The following is a 20012-nucleotide window of genomic DNA, read 5'->3' on the forward strand; positions in this document are numbered from 1 at the left end:
GGAACAGGCAGGGAGTGGGACAAGGACGAGCATCACACCAGTGTGGCAGCAGAGGGCACTGTGGAGGCATTTGGATTTCTCCTGGAGCTAAAGTTTGTAGAACTCCTATTAGCAGAGAGGGAGGGGAAGATCCAGGGAGTGGGGTATGGGCACCACTTTAAAAAAATTGTCGGCTGAAATTTGTGATTTTCAGGGCCTGCTGTAGGAAGTATGCTAGGTCTCTAGCCCCATATGCCAAGGGAGGTTGAGCCCTCTATGCCACTTGCCATGTGTGGCACAATAGGATTGGAGATAGAGGTGGTTAGGGACTATTTAGAAAAGCTGGATGTGCACAAGTCCATGGGGCCGGACGAGTTGCTTCCGAGAGTGCTGAAGGAATTGGCGGCTGTGATTGCAGAGCCATTGGCCATTATCTTTGAAAACTCGTGGCGAACGGGGGAAGTCCCAGATGACTGGAAAAAGGCTAATGTAGTGCCCATCTTTAAAAAAGGGAAGAAGGAGGATCCTGGGAACTACAGGCCAGTCAGCCTCACCTCAGTCCCTGGAAAAATCATGGAGCAGGTCCTCAAAGAATCAATCCTGAAGCACTTGCATGAGAGGATCAGGAACAGCCAGCATGGATTCACCAAGGGAAGGTCATGCCTGACTAATCTAATCGCCTTTTATGATGAGATTACTGGTTCTGTGGATGAAGGGAAAGCAGTGGATGTATTGTTTCTTGACTTTAGCAAAGCTTTTGACATGGTCTCCCACAGTATTCTTGTCAGCAAGTTAAGGAAGTATGGGCTGGATGAATGCACTATAAGGTGGGTAGAAAGTTGGCTAGATTGTCGGGCTCAACGGGTAGTGATCAATGGCTCCATGTCTAGTTGGCAGCCGGTATCAAGTGGAGTGCCCCAAGGGTCGGTCCTGGGGCCGGTTTTGTTCAATATCTTCATAAATGATCTGGAGGATGGTGTGGATTGCACTCTCAGCAAATTTGCGGATGATACTAAACTGGGAGGAGTGGTAGATACGCTGGAGGGGAGGGATAGGATACAGAAGGACCTAGACAAATTGGAGGATTGGGCCAAAAGAAATCTGATGAGGTTCAATAAGGATAAGTGCAGGGTCCTGCACTTAGGATGGAAGAATCCAATGCACCGCTACAGACTAGGGACCGAATGGCTAGGCAGCAGTTCTGCGGAAAAGGACCTAGGGGTGACAGTGGACGAGAAGCTGGATATGAGTCAGCAGTGTGCCCTTGTTGCCAAGAAGGCCACTTTTGGGATGTATAAGTAGGGACATAGCGAGCAGATCGAGGGACGTGATCGTTCCCCTCTATTCAACATTGGTGAGGCCTCATCTGGAGTACTGTGTCCAGTTTTGGGCCCCACACTACAAGAAGGATGTGGATAAATTGGAGAGAGTCCAGCGAAGGGCGACAAAAATGATTAGGGGTCTAGAACACATGACTTACGAGGAGAGGCTGAGGGAGCTGGGATTGTTTAGCCTGCAGAAGAGAAGAATGAGGGGGGATTTGGTAGCTGCTTTCAACTACCTGAAAGGGGGTTCCAAAGAGGATGGCTCTAGACTGTTCTCAATGGTAGCAGATGACAGAACGAGGAGTAATGGTCTCAAGTTGCAGTGGGGGAGGTCTAGGTTGGATATTAGGAAAAACTTTTTCACTAAGAGGGTGGTGAAACACTGGAATGCGTTACCTAGGGAGGTGGTAGAATCTCCTTCCTTAGAGGTTTTTAAGGTCAGGCTTGACAAAGCCCTAGCTGGGATGATTTAACTGGGAATTGGTCCTGCTTCGAGCAGGGGGTTGGACTAGATGACCTTCAGGGGTCCCTTCCAACCCTGATATTCTATGATTCTATGATTCTATGATTGCAGGGCCTGGCGCACTGTGCCCTGGGGCCAGTCTGAGGCGGATGTCATGCCACTGAACTCAGCAGTAACTCAGTGTAGAACTGGGGTAATGTGGGGGATCAGGCCTGGAATGATCTGTTTGTCAGCTCCTAGTTGGGCTGTTCCTGTTGCTTAAGAACATAAGATACTGGGTCCATCTAGGTCCTGTACTCTGACAGTGGCCAATGCCAGATGCTTCAGAGGGAATTAATAGAAGAGTGATCTATCCCCTGTCGTCCAGTCCCAGCTTGTGGCAGTCAGAGACTAGGGACACCCAGAGCATGAGTTTGTGTCCCTGGCCATCTTGGCTAATAGCCATTGATGGACCTATTTTCTATGTTGTTCTTTTTTTAACCCAGTTATACTTTTGGCTTTCACAACATCCCCTGGCAACCAGTTCCACAGGTTGACTGTGCGTTGTGTGAAGAAATACTTCCTTCTGTTTGTTTTAAACCTGCTGCCTATTCATTTTATTGGGTGACCTCTAGTTCTTGTGTTAGGTGAAGGGGTAAATAACACTGCCCTGGTTACTTTCTCTGCACCTGTCATGATTTTATTGACTTTTATCAGATCCCCCCAAAGTTGTCTCTTTTCTAAGCTGAGCAGCCCCAGTCTGTTTAACCTCTTCTCCTAGGGAAGCTGCTCCAGACCTTTAATCATTTTTGTTGCCCTTCTCTATCCTTTTTCCAATTCTAATACATCTTTTTTGAGATGGGGTGACCAGAGCTGCACGCAGTATTCAAGGTGTGGGCGTACCAGGGATTTATACAGTGGTGATATTTCCTGTCTCATTCTCTCTTCCTTTCCTAGCGGTTCCCAACAGTCTGTTCGCTGTTCTGACGGCCGCTGCGCACTGAGCAGACGTTTTTAGAGCATTTAGCATCCGTGTGGTGCTGTGAAGGTGCCCAGCACCTTTGAGACCAGGGCGGGAGACACAGCACCAGCCTCAAGTCACTGGGCTTGCAGCCGAGCACAGCAGCTGAGGAGCACTTGCTGGTGGGGAGGATTCTGCCGAGAGCGGGTTTAAAGGAGAGCTCTAAGGGCGAAGGGAGAGTGGGCCCAGGAATGGGAAGTCCTTGGCTTTGTTTACTGGCTAGTTAAAACAAAGGTTAAAAAATGCAAGTGGCTATGTCTGCCCGTGGCCCTGTAGCCGCGCAGCTATTACTGGCCCTGGGGTGGCCGTTATTGTGTTAGTCTAGGGGGTGATTTGTGTCTTAGTTGCAATGGTGACCATGACGTGCTTAGCACTTTCCAAACCCACTGGCTCTGAGGAGCTCACAGTCTATAGGCAGGCAGGCAGGGAGGCTGAGTTTGTGGGACAGGGAACCGAAAGTGGCAGTGTGGGAGCGCCGGCAGGAAGGCTGCGGGATGGAGTCTGAGCCGTGAGCCGAACCAGAACCGAACTGGAACCAGAGAAGCAGTCCAAACTGGTGTTTTTACGTGATCTGGACCCGAACCTGACCCATACTTTTGTCCTGCCTCCTGAACCGGACTGGAACTGAAACACATTAGGGCTACGGGTTCAAACAAAGGTTCTGATATTCACCTTATAAAACCAGCCAACAGAGTAACAAATGGGCCTGGGATTGCTACCAGACAGGCCCAGCCTGGTCTAGTGAGAGGAGCATGAGGACAGGGGGAGGCCAGCCTACAAGAGGAAGGAGAGAGGGGAAGTTTGGGACCCAGCAGGGGCCCCAGAGACAGAGGGACCATCTCGGAGACTCTCCTCGGTGGGCTGCTCCCTGGCCCCTTCAAGCCCAAGGGCAGAGATAAAGGCTGCCCAGCCCTTCTCCCCTTAGCCCCCTGCCCCTAGCCCCTAGGAAGCTCCTCCCTCCATCTGGCCCACATGTGGCAGGGCCATGCTCCAAACCCACTCCCCACTGAAGTGAGCTGCAGGTCTCAGTCCCAACCCCCTCCCACCCGCCCGGTGCACTGCCTGATCCCCACCCCACCCGGAGCTGTTTTTTCTCTTCCCCCACCCGGCTCTCAGTGGCAGGCTCAGATTAGAGCAAAGCTCAGCGGGTTGTGATCAATGGCTCCATGTCTAGTTGGCAGCTGGTATCAAGCAAAGCGCCCCAGGGGTTGGTCCTGGGGCCGATTTTGTTCAACATCTTTATTAATGATCTGGATGATGGGATTAATTACACCCTCAGCAAGTTTGCAGATGATACTAAAATGAGGGGAGAGGTAGATACGCTGGAGGGTAGGGATAGGGTCCAGAGTGACTTAGACAAATTGGAGGATTGGGCCAAAAGAAATCTGATGAGATTCAACAAGGACAAGGGCAGAGTCCTGCCCTTAGGACGGAAGAATCCCAGGCACCGCTACAGACTAGGGACCGAATGGCTCGGCAGCAGTTCTGCAGAAAAGGACCTAGTGGTTACAGTGGACGAGAAGCTGGATATGAGTCAACAGTGTGCCCTTGTTGCCAAGAAGGCCAATGGCATTTTGGGATGTATAAGTAGGGGCATTGCCAGCAGATCGAGGGACGTGATCATTCCCCTCTGTTCGGCACTGGTGAGGCCTCATCTGGAGTATTGCGTCCAGTTTTGGCCTCCCCCACTACAGAAGGACAAATTGGAGGGAAACAAAAATGATTAAGGGGCTGGGGCACATGACTTATGAGGAGAGGCTGAGGGAACTGGGGTTATTTAGTTTACAGAAGAGAAGAGTGAGGGGGGATTTGATAGCAGCCTTCAACTACCTGAAGGGGGTGCCAAGGAGGCACCCTTGGCAGTTGGGGGGAGGGATAGCTCAGTGGTTTGAGCATTGGCCTGCTAAACCCAGGGTTGTGAGTTCAATCTTTGAGGGGGCCATTTAGGGATCTGGGGCAAAAATTGGGGATTGGTCCTGCTTTGAGCAGGGGGTTGGACTAGATGACCTCCTGAGGTTCCTTCCAACCCTGATAGTCTATGATTCTATGAGGATGGAGCTTGGCTGTTCTCAGTGGTGGCAGATGAGAGAACAAGGAGTAATGGTCTCAAGTTCCAGTGGGGGAGGTCTAGGTTGGATATCAGGAAACACTATTTCACTAGGAGGGTGGTGAAGCACTGGAAGGGGTTACCTAGGGAGGTGGTGGAATGTCCTTCCTTAGGGGTTTTTAAGCATCCCTTGGCTGGGATGATTTAGCTGGGGTTGGTCCTGCTTTGAGCAGGGGGTTGGACTAGATGACCTCCTGAGGTCCCTTCCAACCCTGATCTTCTACGATTCTGTCTGGGAGGCAGCGGGGTATACTTCTGCTGCAGTGACAGCTCTCCGGGGCGCTGCTGGCCCTGCCCTGTGGCCTCGGTGAGCAGAGCAGCAGAGAGAGAGAAGGGGGTGGGGGCGAGGAGAGCAGGAATGAATTTACTTTTCCGAAGGTTGAAAGTTGATTGGACCCAGTTGGGGACAGTAACTGAAGGGTTAATTTTTGTGAGTGGCTTGGAGCAGGACTGAACCCGAAGGCATGGAATGCGACGGAGGCGAGCGGACTCGCTGGGTCTGAGCTCGCGCTCTGCTCCGAGGGGTGGCGAGCTTTCCCCTTGGGCGCTCGCTAGCGTGGCTCTCTCCCCGGTGCCTGGCCCGGTCCCCGCTCTCTGTGAGCGAGACCAGTCTGTCCATTACACTGGTGGCCCTTGGCTCCTCCGCGTCCTGCTCTTGCTTCCATGGGGCTCCTTTCCCTTTCAGGGGCAGGGCCTCAGGAGGAAGGAGGGGTTCCGAGAGTGGTAAGTAGGATCCTGCTGTTCTCGTCTGCCTTGCTCGTGTACGGCCAAGCGCTAGCCAACGCGCTGGGCAGGGCAGTGGGGAGAGAGCGTGCACAGGGGCCCTCTGCCACGGGGCTGTGGGGAGAACAAGGGCGGCTAGCACTGCCAGCCCTACGTGCAGAGAGAGGACCCGGGCAGAGCTGAAAGCACAAGAAGACACAAGCGAGGGGGTTCAGGAAGGGAGGAGGGCTCCCTGTCCAGGCTGCCCCATCAGTTCAGTTCATACAGCCCCCACCCTGCCACCACCATTCACTTTTCCCACTGCAGACACCGTTCATGCTGCCCATCCCCCAATTAGTTCCAGCTACCCTGCTGATGCAGGACCCCCTGCCAGAGCTCAGGCACTCAGCCATCCCAGGGAATCCCCACGGGGATCGGGAATAATTCTGAGCCACATCCCTGGCACAGTGGAAGCTGTCACCAGCACAGGGGCTCCCTGATTGCTGCAACACTAACACGGCAGGAATTAGATCACTGCTCTTTGGCTTCTGTCTTTCCAGCCGGCATGTGAGCACGCTGCCCTGGATCAGCGTGCCCCTTGAATTACAGGCCTGTCTGCGGGACTGATGGAAACCCTACAGCAGCGAGTGCCTTCTCTGCAACAGGCGAAGGTAAGGTCACGCCCAGGCTATTGCTCACGCACAGCTGATTACATGGTGGTGCGGAGAGTGCTTTGCCTTAGGATGTCAGGGCTGAGAAGGAGGCAGGGTTCACGGGCTGTCCCAACCCAACGTAAAGGCAAACGGTGATGTTCCCGAGTGGCTCCAGAGTCAGGGGGCCTCTCTAGCACACGGGCAGTTTCATCTCTTGATGGTAGATTGTGACTCAGGTAAGAACCCCCCTTTGTACCCTATCCAGGCTGCCGGGTCCAGCCACATAGGAGCCAGTGGGGCTGCTCCCTCCCGCTCTCTCCCCCTGGGCTAGGTGGGCTCCAGCCCTCTCTCACTTGCCCAAGTAGCTGAGCTGGACCAGTCTCTGCAGGTAACGGGAGCATCAGCAGGGAGTCTTTTGCTGAGTTAGCAAAATCCACATACTGCCTTGTGCTTGGATTGCCCTTTGCAGTTACCACAATCGGATGCCTTGTCAGTTAGACATTGGCACACGGGTAGACATCGTACCTCATCCGCCTGATAGTGGCCTTCACCAGGAGGGAAATTGCGCTTTCTGAAATGGTCAGCTTGCCAGAATGTTTTCAGAGCGGAGTGAATCCCACTGCAGTTTCCTTGTATTTCCCACTCCAATATTTTTCTACGGTCTCACTGGGCCAGATTCTGCCCTGGTTTACATCCCATGGAAGCCAACAGCAAACAGACTTGGCTTCGCCAGTTTTGAACAGGATGTCAGCAATTTGACTGATTTCTATGTAATCAGACACACAAAAAGCGCCATTGTATGCTTAATTTGTACATTAAATTAGCAGCATTAACTCTTCAAATTGGATAATTGTGCATACAAATAACCAATTATGTGTATAACTGGCTACTATGCTAATTTGGTATGCAGTTTAGATGTGTAATAATGCACACATTTTGAATGGAAAATTGAACAGTTTTTAGAAAATCAACCCTTTTTCTATTTGCTAGACAAAAATCCTAAATGTCACCTAAGGAATATTTTCTAAAACTCTTATTTTCTTATCTTCTGGTATTCTAGATTAACCAGGCAAGATATCCAGATTGTGAAGGATGAAATATGTTAATATTTGGAGCCCTCCAGGACACCTTATGAACCACAAGAAAGCTCCATAATTGATGCTCTACTCTCTAAGTTGATTCAAAAGTACAAATAACGATAATTTCAGCTTGTTATTCTGAATAATAAAATTAGCATAGGAAGCATTCACAAGAAGCATTCTTATTTGAAACATTTAATTTTATGTACTGGAAAGACACACATGATCTCCTCAAGAATAGGGTGACCAGATAGCAAGTGTGAAAAATTGGGACGGGGGTGGGGGGGGGGTAATAGGAGACCATATAAAAAAAAGTCCCAAATATCGGGACTGTCCCTATAAAATTGGGACATCTGGTCACCCTACCCGAGAAGACCAATTAAAGTAAGTTCTTGTCTCAGATTCACGGTGTGGATCTCTTAGCCATCATATGAATTGTTTTCTTCCCATGTTCTGTTGCTAAGAGGGCCACAGGAGGGACTAGCCCAGAATACAGAGGGCGCTGAGATCCAAGCATGGGAGGCACTACAGAAATACCAATTCTTGTTCCGTGGAATGCAGTACAGTTCTGCAGTGTGTCGAAGACAGAGGAATGCTAGTAAGGGTGTGAAAGGAGAATTTGGCCTTAAGTGGGCTTTTTTCCTTTTGCTAGGGGCCACCCCCCATTGGTGGAAATTATATATAGTAACAATGCTTTGTAGGTAATAATTAAAGCACCTTTCAGCCAAGGATCTCAAACTGCTTTACAAACTTCAGTCGACCCTTATGACACCCCAGGAGGTAGGTATCACCATTCGACAGCTGGTGACAAGGAGAGGGCGATTGACAAGCACCAAGTAGCACATCAAGTCAGCAGGAGAGCCAGGAACAAAGGCCATAACCCCCTGATTCCCTGTCCTCTGCTCAAAGCATGAGGCAACACAGCATTCCCAAAGTGAAACAACTCTCCCACAGCAGCTTGTGCATTGAAGTGTTCCTGCAATCACTCTCGCTTGCTGCTGAGAGGTTGCAGAATAAAATGATCCATTTACAATAGCGATGGGCCCAAGCATCAAATTTCACCTTGAGTCAGTGTTGAGATTTGAATGCTCCTGGGTGTAGGGGGTTTGAATTTGGGGCTTTGGCTGTGGCCTGTCTTTAATTGAACACCACTCAGAATGAAAACACACACACTCTCTCCCTCCTGTACCTACTGGTCTCACTACACTTTCTGCATCACTTTCCCCTCTCCCTCCCAATTGCGGGTGCTCGGACCTCAATCTGTACACAGAGCAAAATAAACCCATGTCACAAGGCTGCGATGTCATTCTAAACTGCTATGTGGCTGTCACTGCACCAGAGGCCTGGCCAAGAGCTCCCTGCAACCAATGGAAAGGCTTGCGTTGCCCTCCATGGGGTTTGCACCATGGGAAAGGTCAGAGGACAGCCGTAGGGCAGTGGTATGTTATTTATTGTCTATATTACCTGAGCGCCTAGGAGCCCCACTCCTGGAGCAGCGCAGAGCAACGTGCCGTGTGCCGTACAAAGAGAGGCTCTGCCTCAAAGAGCTGACAGTGTAAGAATAAGACAAGCCAATGGATGCCTACAGCCAGCCCAGTGGGGAGCACAAGGAGACAGTAGTGGCCAGTATGATGGGCCGTGGTCTCAGCACAGCTGCAAGCAGCCTAGGACGGCTAAGGCTATAGTTAGGCCCCAATGCGGTGCTGCCCCATCAAAGGCTCCCTGGTGTGAACTGTGGGTTCAGGTTCCTGGCGTAAAAGCCTTCACGCTACCTATGGCAGAGCTCCCTAGGCAGACCCAGGAAGGGCCGGCGTGCTGGCTGTAGGGGTGTTGTCGGACAGGCTCGAGTCTTTTCTTTCAGGGGATCCTATTACAGCTTTGAAAGCACAAGGGGTGACTGCAACCCATCAGTTAGCTCCTGAACTGCAAGGGACTGTGCCAGCCAAAAGCAAATGGGGCAGCAGAGAGGGAGGGGGAGGGGTGATGAGTCCTCTTGGAGACTGCCAGGAAGACTCCATGTTGCATCTGCTGACAAACCCCTCAGCCTGGGGGAGTGGGGCCTACAGTCAGGGAGAAGGGGGAACTTCTTCCCACAGGCTCTGGTGGTCTGCTGGGCAGGGGCGGAGAGGGACTTCTGCTCACCTTGACTCCGTGTGTGTGGAACAACCAGTGCCCCAGTGGGGTGGAGGATCAAGACCCTGGCCCTAGAGAAGCTGAGGGTTAGGCCACCAGCGTCCCCAAGCCCTGATCTCTGGAGTGGTGGGGTGGAGAAAAGAATTGGGCTATGGGGGAGGTTTGAAGAAGTGCCCTGGCCTGACACTTTTGCTGTTGAAAGCCGTGCATGGCTGAGCACTGCTTCACAGGGAGGCAGCCCAGCCTTAGTTCTCCCTTTGGGCCGAAGGCTGGCTGCTGGTCATACATCCAGGGTGTGGGGCAGCCAACTCTGGGGGTGAGGAGGGGAGAGGGACACCACACACACCCTAGAACTAGATGGGAGTGGGAGGATCAGGTCTCAAGTTTACACCCAAAAGTTCTGGGATCCCAAGGGGCATGTGAGAGTGTAACACTGACACACCCCAGTCATCGGCAGGTGGGACTGAACCTGGGGTCTCTGGAGCTTAGTGCATGACCCTCTACACCATGAGCTGAGCTAACTGTTAGCTAAGGCTGTAGCTGACTCATCAATTGCTCCGTAACTGGTCTCGGTGCCACTAGATGGGACAGAACCCCACACCCTGGAGGTGTGTTGTGTGAGCACCAGCCCCTTAGCTCTAAAGAGAGCAATGACACACGATGGTTGTCAGGTGATGCTGTACGGCTGAAGACTGCCTGCTGGCTCGCTAGCAGAGTGCTTGTTATACACACAGGTGAAATGTGAGCTAATGGCAGACACGCCATTCAGGGACTAACCCTATCCAGGCAATAGGACCGTGGGGTCCCTAAGGATGCCTGCCCAGCACCTAGTTACACTGATTTCTGTGTGCCAGACATGGCACTTTGCTGCACTAGCCAGGACAAACCTTACTGAATTCAGGTAAAACTGATTGAATTAAGTTTAAGTAGCTTAGGCGTTCAGTGTAATCAAAATGTGAATGGTTGTGTGCTGGTGTGGGATCGTATGGAACATCTGTGGGGGGAGACATGGCCAACGTAACCCTTGGGAAGTGCTATGAGCTGCAAGGAACAGCTGAACCACTGTGAAGGTTTAAAGTTCAGTGAGTGTCCCAGGATGTGGCTAGGGGGAAGTGTGTGCAAATGTAACTCCTCCAGATATCCAAGAATGCTGCCTTCTGCCACTTCGCCCTGAGGACGGGCCCTTTTGTCTACTGATCACCTGTTCCATGAGGACAGAGCAGTGGCCCTGGTGGTATAAAGAAGTGACTCACAGATTCATGGAGCATGTGTTCTGAGCCAAGACGGTTATGAACCTGTAACCACAGGAGACCCCTGGGTGGGGTTTGAAGGCCTTTCTCGGGCCAGAGCCCTTGCTGGCATTGGGGTGATCATTGTGTAGGTTCTTTTATTGTGCGTAACATATTTTCTCTAGAATACTTTCACCCTATGACTAAATGTGCTTGCTTAGGCAGAGCCGTGTGGTGCCTTAGCACTGTGGCAGTTACGCGGGGGAGGAGGCAAAGCAGGCCGGCTTAGGCTATCTGGCTTGCTGGTCACTCACAGTGCAGGCAGGGAGCTGTGCAGCCTGGAATTACCTGGGTCAGGAGGAAGAGAGAGACAGATCTCCACCCAAGAGAGAACAGCTGAGAAGCCTGATGCCTAGTGTAGGTGCCCTTGCCAGACTGCAGGGGGGAATACAGGTGCAATTGCCCTGAACTGTGACAATTCACACCCTGAGCTGGCAAAGCAGGGCTAGATTAAGGCAATCTGGGCCCTAAACACCATGCCAGTGTCTTCCCTGCCCCCCCACCCACACACCCAGGCTCTACCTCTTTAGCCCTACTCCATGCCTAGTCCTGGTGAAGAGAAAGTAGATAAGGAAGTGTTGTTTACTACTTCTCATAACACAAGAACTAGGGGTTGGTCACCCAATGAAATTAATAGGCAGCAGGTTTAAAACAAATAAAAGGAAGTATTTCTTCACACAACGCACAGTCACCCTGTGGAACTCCTTGCCAGAGGATGTTGTGAAGGCTAAGACCATAACAGGGTTCAAAAAAGAACTAGATAAATTCATGGAAGATCGGTCTATCGATGGCGATTAGCCAGGATGGACAGGGATGGTGTTCCTAGCCTCTGTTTGCCAGAAGTTGGGAATGGGCGACAGGGGATGGATCACTCGATGATTACCTGATCTGTTCATTCCCTCTAGGGGACCTGGCATTGGCCATGTCGGCAGACAGGAGACTGGGCTAGATGGACCTTTGGTCTGACCCAATAGGGCTGTTCTTATGTCCTACCACCACACCATATCCTCCTTGGTGTGAGGGTCTCATTCCCGCCCAGAGAGACAGAGGCAGTGGCATGGGGCCTCCTTCTCACCCCAATGTGGCAGGAGGGCCACCCCAGTAGTTACGCTACCAATCAGGATGCAGCTGCTTAAGTGTGTGTGTGTGGGGGGGGGGGCGGCAGGAGATGTTGCTGCAGTCACAAAATCATAGAATATCGGGGTTGGAAGGGACCTCTGGAGGTCATCTAGTCCCACCCCCTGCTCAAAGCCGGACCAACCCCAACTAAATCATCCCAGCCAGGGCTTTGTCAAGCTGGGCCTTAAAAACCTCTAAGGAAGGAGATTTCACCACCTCCCTAGGTAACCCGTTCCAATGCTTCACCACCCTCCTCGTGGAAAAGTTTTTCCCAATATCCAACCTAAACCTCCCCCACTGCAACTTGAGACCATTACTCCTCGTTCTGTCATCTGCTACCACTCAGAACAGTCTAGATCCATCCTCTTTGGAATCCCCTTTCAGGTAGTCAAAAGCAGCTATCAAATCCCCCCTCATTCTTCTCTTCCATAGACTAAACAATCCCAGTTCCCTCAGCCTCTCCTCATAAGTCATGTGTTCCAGTCCCCTAATCATTTTTGTTGCCCTCTGCTGGATGCTTTCCAATTTTTCCACATCCTTCTTGTAGTGTGGGGCCCAAAACTGGACACGGTACTCCAGATGAGGCCTAACCAATGCCGAATAGAGGGGAATGATCACGTCCCTCGATCTGCGAACAATGCTCCTATTTATAAAGCCCAAAACGCCATTAGCCTTCCTGGCAACAAGGGCACACTGTTGACTCATATCCAGCTTCTCGTCCACTGTCACCCCTAGGTCCTTTTCTGCAGAACTGCTGCCGAGCCATTCGGTCCCTAGTCTGTAGCGGTGCATGGGGTTCTTCCATCCTAAGTGCAGGACTCTGCACCTGTCCTTGTTGAACCTCATCAGATTTCTTTTGGCCCAATCCTCTAATTTGTCTAGGTCCCTCTGTATCCTACCCCTAGCCTCCAGCATATCTACCTCTCCTCCCAGTTTAGTGTCATCTGCAAACTTGCTGAGGGTGCAATCCACGCCGTCCTCCAGATCATTTATGAAGATATTGAACAAAACCGGCCCCAGGACCGACCCTTGGGTTACTCCGCTTGATACCGGCTGCCAACTAGACATGGAGCCATTGATCACTACCCGTTGAGCCCGACAATCTAGCCAGCTTTCTATCCACCCTGTAGTCCATTCATCCAGCCCGTACTTCTTTAACTTGCTGGCAAGAATGCTGTGGGAGACCGTATCAAAAGCTTTGCTAAAGTCAAGGAATAACACATCCACTGCTTTCCCCTCATCCACAGAGCCAGTTATCTCGTCATAGAAAGCAATTAGATTAGTCAGGCATGACTTGCCCTTGGTGAATCCATGTTGACTGTTCCTGATCACCTTCCTCTCCTCTAAGTGCTTCAAAATTGATTCCTTGAGGACCTGCTCCATGATTTTTCCAGGGTCTGAGGTGAGGCTGACTGGCCTGTGGTTCCCCGGATCCTCCTTCGTCCCTCCATCATCCTCTCCTGCCTTCCAGCGACTCTTGTTGGGTGGCTGGGCCCCCAAGTCGGTGGAGGGGCATGCTATTGGACTCTTGCAGCTAGTCAAAGGCTCAGGGGTAGAAAGGTTTTTATCGCCTGGGTTTGCAATGTCATCCGGTAACATTTTGTGGAGCCAAGGCTCGTTTATCATGCTTCCGCAGGCTGCAGGAGAACGAGCACATCCCCCCATGCACGAAAAGGAAGCCCAGGCAGGCCCGAATACGAGCCTCTCGGTTACTCAGCAGTTTTCCAACACAGACTATTCCAGAGCCTTCAGTCACACCTCAGCTGCCGGCCAGCACAGCCAGCCCCGCAAACTGTTGAACGCGATTATTCTGACAGGAACCCACAGATACCGCTTCTCCGTGTACCGTCCTGTATGTGGGGCCCCGAGGCAGAGCTTCCCTACTGCTATGTTTTCAGCAGGGCTGCTTTAGACTAGAATACCACCACCCCTGCTGTGTCGGCCCTCAGAAGGTATTGGGCCACCTAACTCCCATCGAAATAAATAGGAGTTGGGCACCTCAGTGCCTGTCAGGATTGGGGCCGAGGGCTTGCACGACCCCACTGCAAGGAAGAGGCCTGAGCCTGCACCCATTGCAGCCAATGTTGACTAATGTCGGGGGCTTTGGACCAGGCCCCTGTGACTAGGGCAATGGCCAGGAAGCATAATGCTTGTCTCAGGGTTAGGGGAACAGAGAAATCCCTCGTGTGTGTCGTGTGATCTCCTTGTCTTTCACTTGGGACCCCCATCAGGCCCACGTGCCATTCATCTTCCCTTGCTGGTGCCATTTGGGATGGGTCTCCTTGGGTGCACGCTGCACACACCTGCCCTTCTGTTCCTACTGTGCCAGCTAGTTCCTAGGCAGGCCTGTGGCAGGCCTCATCAGGGCACTCACAGTGCCCGGGGCTCCTCGGGCATTGGTTCTCACCTCTAGCCAACAGGGTGCCCCTTTTCTTCCGTGCACCCCCCCCGAAGCAACACAAAGGGGCTAGATGCGAGGCACTGGGGAATCCCTGGTGCACAGACATCCTCTTGAAACACCTGGGGATTCCTGCCCTCTTTTCCAGATTTCATATCACCCTAAAACCAGACACAGACCCTGTGAAACAAGACCCAGCCCTCATCCCCACATCCCTCCAGCTGACCCTGCGCCCTGCTCCCGGCCCTCCGCTCCCCAACCCTGTACCTAGGGCTTGGGTCCCGGCCGCTGCTCCCAGGCCTGCTCCTGGGGCCCCACGCCCGGCCCTGCATGTGGGGTCCTGGCTGCCAGCCCCTGCCCAGGGTTCCACTCCTGGCTCCACACCCGCCCCCGGCTGTGGCCACAGTCCCAGCCCCCTGACCTCTGTCTGGGTCCCCCCATCCCAGAGACACGGCCCTACTCCCAGCCTCCGCTTGGGGGCAGGGGGGCGCGGACAGGGTAAAGGTGCCGCCTTTGAGCACACCCAAGGCTAAAAATGTTCCATTGCCACTGCACTTGGGCACCCACCCTGGAGGGGGCGGAGAAGAGGTACGCTGTCCCTGCAAAGGGGTCTGAGCTTCTGTCCCCTCACCCCCCCTTTCAATTTCCTCATCTCACAGGCAGCCATGGAGTGAGCCTGATAACACCATTCATGCTCCACCCCGGTGGACAAAGAAGGCAAGCAACTGGAGTTTTATCGCCCACCACTGACACAATGATTCAGAACTCCTCAGTTCTTCCATCAGCAGCCCTATGAGCCTCTCACAAATAACAGAAAACCCAACAGCCCCCTTCTCTAGGTTCATCTCCGCAGCCTTTAGCATCTCATACTCAGTCTTCGCAGAAGTGATATCTCTGAGTGCATCTAGAGAGCCACCAACCACCTTGCCTCATGCCACACGCCCATCTCACCCCCTTCAGGGGGCACCTAGCACTCTTCTTACCAGTTTGGAGTGCAGTAACGGGCAAGTGGGTCCTGGATGTCATTCAACATGGCCCTATGATCGAGTTCACAATGCTACCTCACTCATGTCCCCTGGCCACACCTCAGGGACCACTCTCAGGGCAGCGTCCTTGTGATGTTGTACTCCATATGATTTTATGAAAATATGCTAATCATAGAAACATAGAATATCAGGGTTGGACCTCAGGAGGTCATCTAGTCCAACCCCCTGCTCAAAGCAGGACCAAGCCCCAAATAAATCATCCCAGCCAGGGCTTTGTCAAGCCTGACCTTAAAAACCTCTAAGGAAGGAGATTCCACCACCTCCCTAGGTAACCCGTTCCAATGCTTCACCACCCTCTTAGTGGAAAAGTTTTCCCCAATATCCAACCTAAACCTCCCCCACTGCAACTTGAGACCATTACTCCTCGTTCTGTCATCTGCTACCACTCAGAACAGTCTAGATCCATCCTCTTTGGAACCCCCCTTCAGGTAGTTGAAAGCAGCTATCAAATCCCCCTTCATTCTTCTCTTCCGCAGACTAAACAATCCCAATTCTCTCAGCCTCTCCTCATAAGTCATGTGTTCCAGTCCCTTAATCATTTTTGTTGTCCTCCACTGATGCTTTCCAGTTTTTCCACATCCTTCTTGTAGTGTGGGGCCCAAAACTGGACACAGTACTCCAGATGAGGCCTCACCGATGCCGAATAGAAGGGAATGATCATGTCCCTCGATCTGCTGGCAATGCCCCTACTTATACAGCCCAAAATGCCGTTAGACTTCTTGGCAACAAGGGCACACTGTTGACTCATATCCAGCTTCTCATCCACTGTAACCCTTAGGTCCTTTTTCAGCAGAACTGCTGACGAGCCATTCGGTCCCAAGTCTGTAGCGGTGCATGGGATTCTTCCTTCCTAAATGCAGGACTCTGCACTTGTCCTTGTTGAACCTCATCAGATTTCTTTTGGCCCATTCCTCTAATTTGCCCAGGTCCCTCTGTATCTATCCCTACCCTCCAACGAACCTCTCTCTCCTCCCAGTTTAGTGTCATCTGCAAACTTGCTGAGGATGCAATCCACACCATTCTCCAGATCATTAATAAGATATTGAACAAAACCAGCCCCAGGACCGACCCTTGGGGCACTTCACTTGATACCGACTCCCAACTAGACATGGAACCATTGATCACTACCCGTTGAGCTCGATGATCTAATGAGTGTGAATATAATGTAACTGGAATATGCTTCATGCAAAAGATCTCTTGTAAGGTATCATTACAAAGCTTATAATCTATTGAGTGTGGTCATCCAATTTGTATGAATGTATTGTTCTTGTATCTGAAAATAGAAATATGAAATATAACTCTGAGGTCCTATTGTAATTATGCAAAGTGTGGGCCATTAATGGTGATTTGGAATCTTGATGGCTCCCATTAACCAGGACAATTGACTGTTAAATGGCTCTGTTTAGTTGCAAGTCTTCCTGTGAGTCAGGCTGGGAAGAATGAAGGCTTGGGGTCTCATAGGACATGTGACCATGTCACCTGGTACTGGAATCCATCTTAAACCTGGTGCTTTTCCATTTAGAAGGAGGGGTGGGGACCTAGAGAGACAAAAGATTCCCGCCTTGTGCCAAAGCTCTAAAAGGGGGTGGAACAGAACAAATGAGGCTGCAGTCATGAGAAATCCCTTAACTACCACCTGAGCTAACAAGAACTGTACCAGGGGAAATGATTGGGCCCAGACTAGGAAGGAGTCCAGGCTGCGAAAGAAGCTTATTGGAACATCTCTGAGGGTGAGATTTTATCTGTTTTCAGTTTTCTACTGTATTAGGCTTGGACTTGCGGGTTTTTGTTTTATTTTGCTTGGTAACTTACTTTGTTCTGTCCGTTATTACTTGGAGCCACTTAAATCCTACCTTTTATATTTAATAAAAACACTTTTTGCTTATTAATTAATCCACAGTAAGTAATTAATATGTGGGGGAGCAAACAGCTATGCATATCTCTCTACCAGTGTTATAGAGGGCCGACAATTTATGAGTTTACCCTGTATAAGCTTTATACAGAGTAAAATGGATTTATTTAGGGTTTGATCCCATTGGGAGCTGGGTATCTGGGTGCTAGAGACAGGAGCACTTCTTAAGCTGTTTTCAGTTAAGTCTGCAGCTTTGGGGGACATGGTTCAGACCTGGGTCTGTGTTTGCAGCAGGCTAGGGTGTCTGGCTCAACAAGGCAGGGTTCCGGAGTCCCAAGCTGGCATAAAAAAAGGGCTCAGAGGTAGTCCCAGAACATCAGGTGGCAGTCCCAAGGGGGTTTCTGTGACCCAACCCATCACAGTCCTCACCTTAGAAGTGGACTCCCTGCTGCAAAGCTGAGTGATAGAACCTGTTCCTACAACCTATCAGGGTGAAGGGTTCTATTCCAGCTAGTTCCCAAGAAGAAGGGTGGGTGGAGACCGATCTTAGACCTCAGTCATCTCAACCACTTCATATGCAAGCCAAAGTTTAATACGGTCGCCCTAGCAACTGTCATAACTTTGCTTGAAAAAAGGCATGTGGTTTAGAATCATAGAATATCAGGGTTGGAAGGGATCCCAGAAGGTCATCTAGTCCAACCCCCTGCTCGAAGCAGGACCAATTCCCAGTTAAATCATCCTAGCCAGGGCTTTGTCAAGCCTGACCTTAAAAACCTCTAAGGAAGGAGATTCTACCACCTCCCTAGGTAACGCATTCCAGTGTTTCACCACCCTCCTAGTGAAAAAGTTTTTCCTAATATCCAATCTAAACCTCCCCCACTACAACTTGAGACCATTACTCCTCGTTCTGTCATCTGCTACCATTGAGAACACTCTAGAGCCATCCTCTTTGGAACCCCCTTTCAGGTAGTTGAAAGCAGCTATCAAATCCCCCCTCATTCTTCTCTTCTGCAGACTAAACAATCCCAGCTCCCTCAGCCTCTCCTCATAAGTAATGTGTTCTAGACCCCTAATCATTTTTGTTGCCCTTCGCTGGACTCTCTCCAATTTATCCACATCCTTCTTGTAGTGTGGGGCCCAAAACTGGACACAGTACTCCAGATGAGGCCTCACCAATGTCGAATAGAGGGGAACGATCACGTCCCTCGATCTGCTCGCTATGCCCCTACTTATACATCCCAAAATGCCATTGGCCTTCTTGGCAACAAGGGCACACTGCTGACTCATATCCAGCTTCTCATCCACTGTCACCCCTAGGTCCTTTTCCGCAGAACTGCTGCCTAGCCATTCGGTCCCTAGTCTGTAGCTGTGCATTGGATTCTTCCGTCCTAAGTGCAGAACCATGCACTTATCCTTATTGAACCTCATCAGATTTCTTTTGGCCCAATCCTCCAATTTGTCTAGGTCCTTCTGTATCCTATCCCTCCCCTCCAGCGTATCTACCACTCCTCCCAGTTTAGTATCATCCGCAAATTTGCTGAGAGTGCAATCTACACCATCCTCCAGATCATTTATGAAGATATTGAACAAAACCGGCCCCAGGACCGACCCCTTGGGCACTCCACTTGACACCGGCTGCCAACTAGACATGGAGCCAATGATCACTACCCGTTGAGCCCGACAATCTAGCCAGCTTTCTACCCACCTTATAGTGCATTCATCCAGCCCATACTTCCCTATCTTGCTGACAAGAATTCTGTGGGAGACCGTGTCAAAAGCTTTGCTAAAGTCAAGAAACAATACATCCACTGCTTTCCCTTCATCCACAGAACTAGTAATCTCATGATAAAAGGCGATTAGATTAGTCAGGCATGACCTTCCCTTGGTGAATCCATGCTGGCTGTTCCTGATCACTTTCCTCTCATGCAAGTGCTTCAGGATTGATTCCTTGAGGACCTGCTTCATGATTTTTCCAGGGACTGAGGTGAGGCTGACTGGCCTGTAGTTCCCAGGATCCTCCTTCTTCCCTTTTTTAAAGATTGGCACTACATTAGCCTTTTTCCAGTCATCCGGGACTTCCCCCGTTCGCCACGAGTTTTCAAAGATAATGGCCAATGGCTCTGCAATCACAGCCGCCAATTCCTTCAGCACTCTCGGATGCAACTCGTCCGGCCCCATGGACTTGTGCATGTCCAGCTTTTCTAAATAGTCCCTAACCATCTCTATCTCCACAGAGGGCTGGCCATCTCTTCCCCATTTTGTGATGCCCAGCGCAGCAGCCTGGGAGCTGACCTTGTTAATGAAGACAGAGGCAAAAAAAGCATTGAGTACATTAGCTTTTTCCACATCCTCTGTCACTAGGTTGCCTCCCTCATTCAGTAAGGGGCCCACACTTTCTTTGGCTTTCTTCTTGTTGCCAACATACCTGAAGAAACCCTTCTTGTTACTCTTGACATCTCTTGCTAGCTGCAGCTCCAGGTGCGATTTGGCCCTCCTGATATCATTCCTACATGCCCGAGCAATATTTTTATACTCTTCCCTGGTCATATGTCCAACCTTCCACTTCTTGTAAGCTTCTTTTTTATGTTTAAGATCTGCTAGGATTTCACCATTAAGCCAAGCTGGTCGCCTGCCATATTTACTATTCTTTCGACTCATCGGGGTGGTTTGTCCCTGTAACCTCACCAGGGATTCCTTGAAATACAGCCAGCTCTCCTGGACTCCTTTCCCCTTCATGTTAGTCCCCCAGGGGATCCTGGCCATCCGTTCCCTGAGGGAGTCGAAGTCTGCTTTCCTGAAGTCCAGGGTCCGTATCCTGCTGCTTACCTTTCTTCCCTGCGTCAGGATTCTGAACTCAACCAACTCAT

The 20012-nt window shown here is 51.0% G+C and overlaps 1 long non-coding RNA gene across 2 annotated transcripts; it reads left to right on the top strand.

Moving 5' to 3' along the window:
• The first annotated feature begins 218 nt into the window (after positions 1 to 218).
• LOC144265351 (uncharacterized) lies at positions 219 to 7467 on the top strand. Of its 2 annotated transcripts, none has more exons than XR_013346258.1 (3): positions 219 to 806; positions 6137 to 6247; positions 7290 to 7467. It is a non-coding gene; the product is annotated as an uncharacterized LOC144265351 (long non-coding RNA). The 2 variants fall into 2 exon arrangements; XR_013346259.1 differs by lacking the exon at positions 219 to 806 and adding an exon at positions 3297 to 3425.
• The last annotated feature ends 12545 nt before the right edge of the window (positions 7468 to 20012 follow it).

This window comes from Eretmochelys imbricata, chromosome 5 (assembly GCF_965152235.1).
Source record: "Eretmochelys imbricata isolate rEreImb1 chromosome 5, rEreImb1.hap1, whole genome shotgun sequence".
Taxonomy (NCBI): Eukaryota; Metazoa; Chordata; order Testudines; family Cheloniidae; genus Eretmochelys; species Eretmochelys imbricata.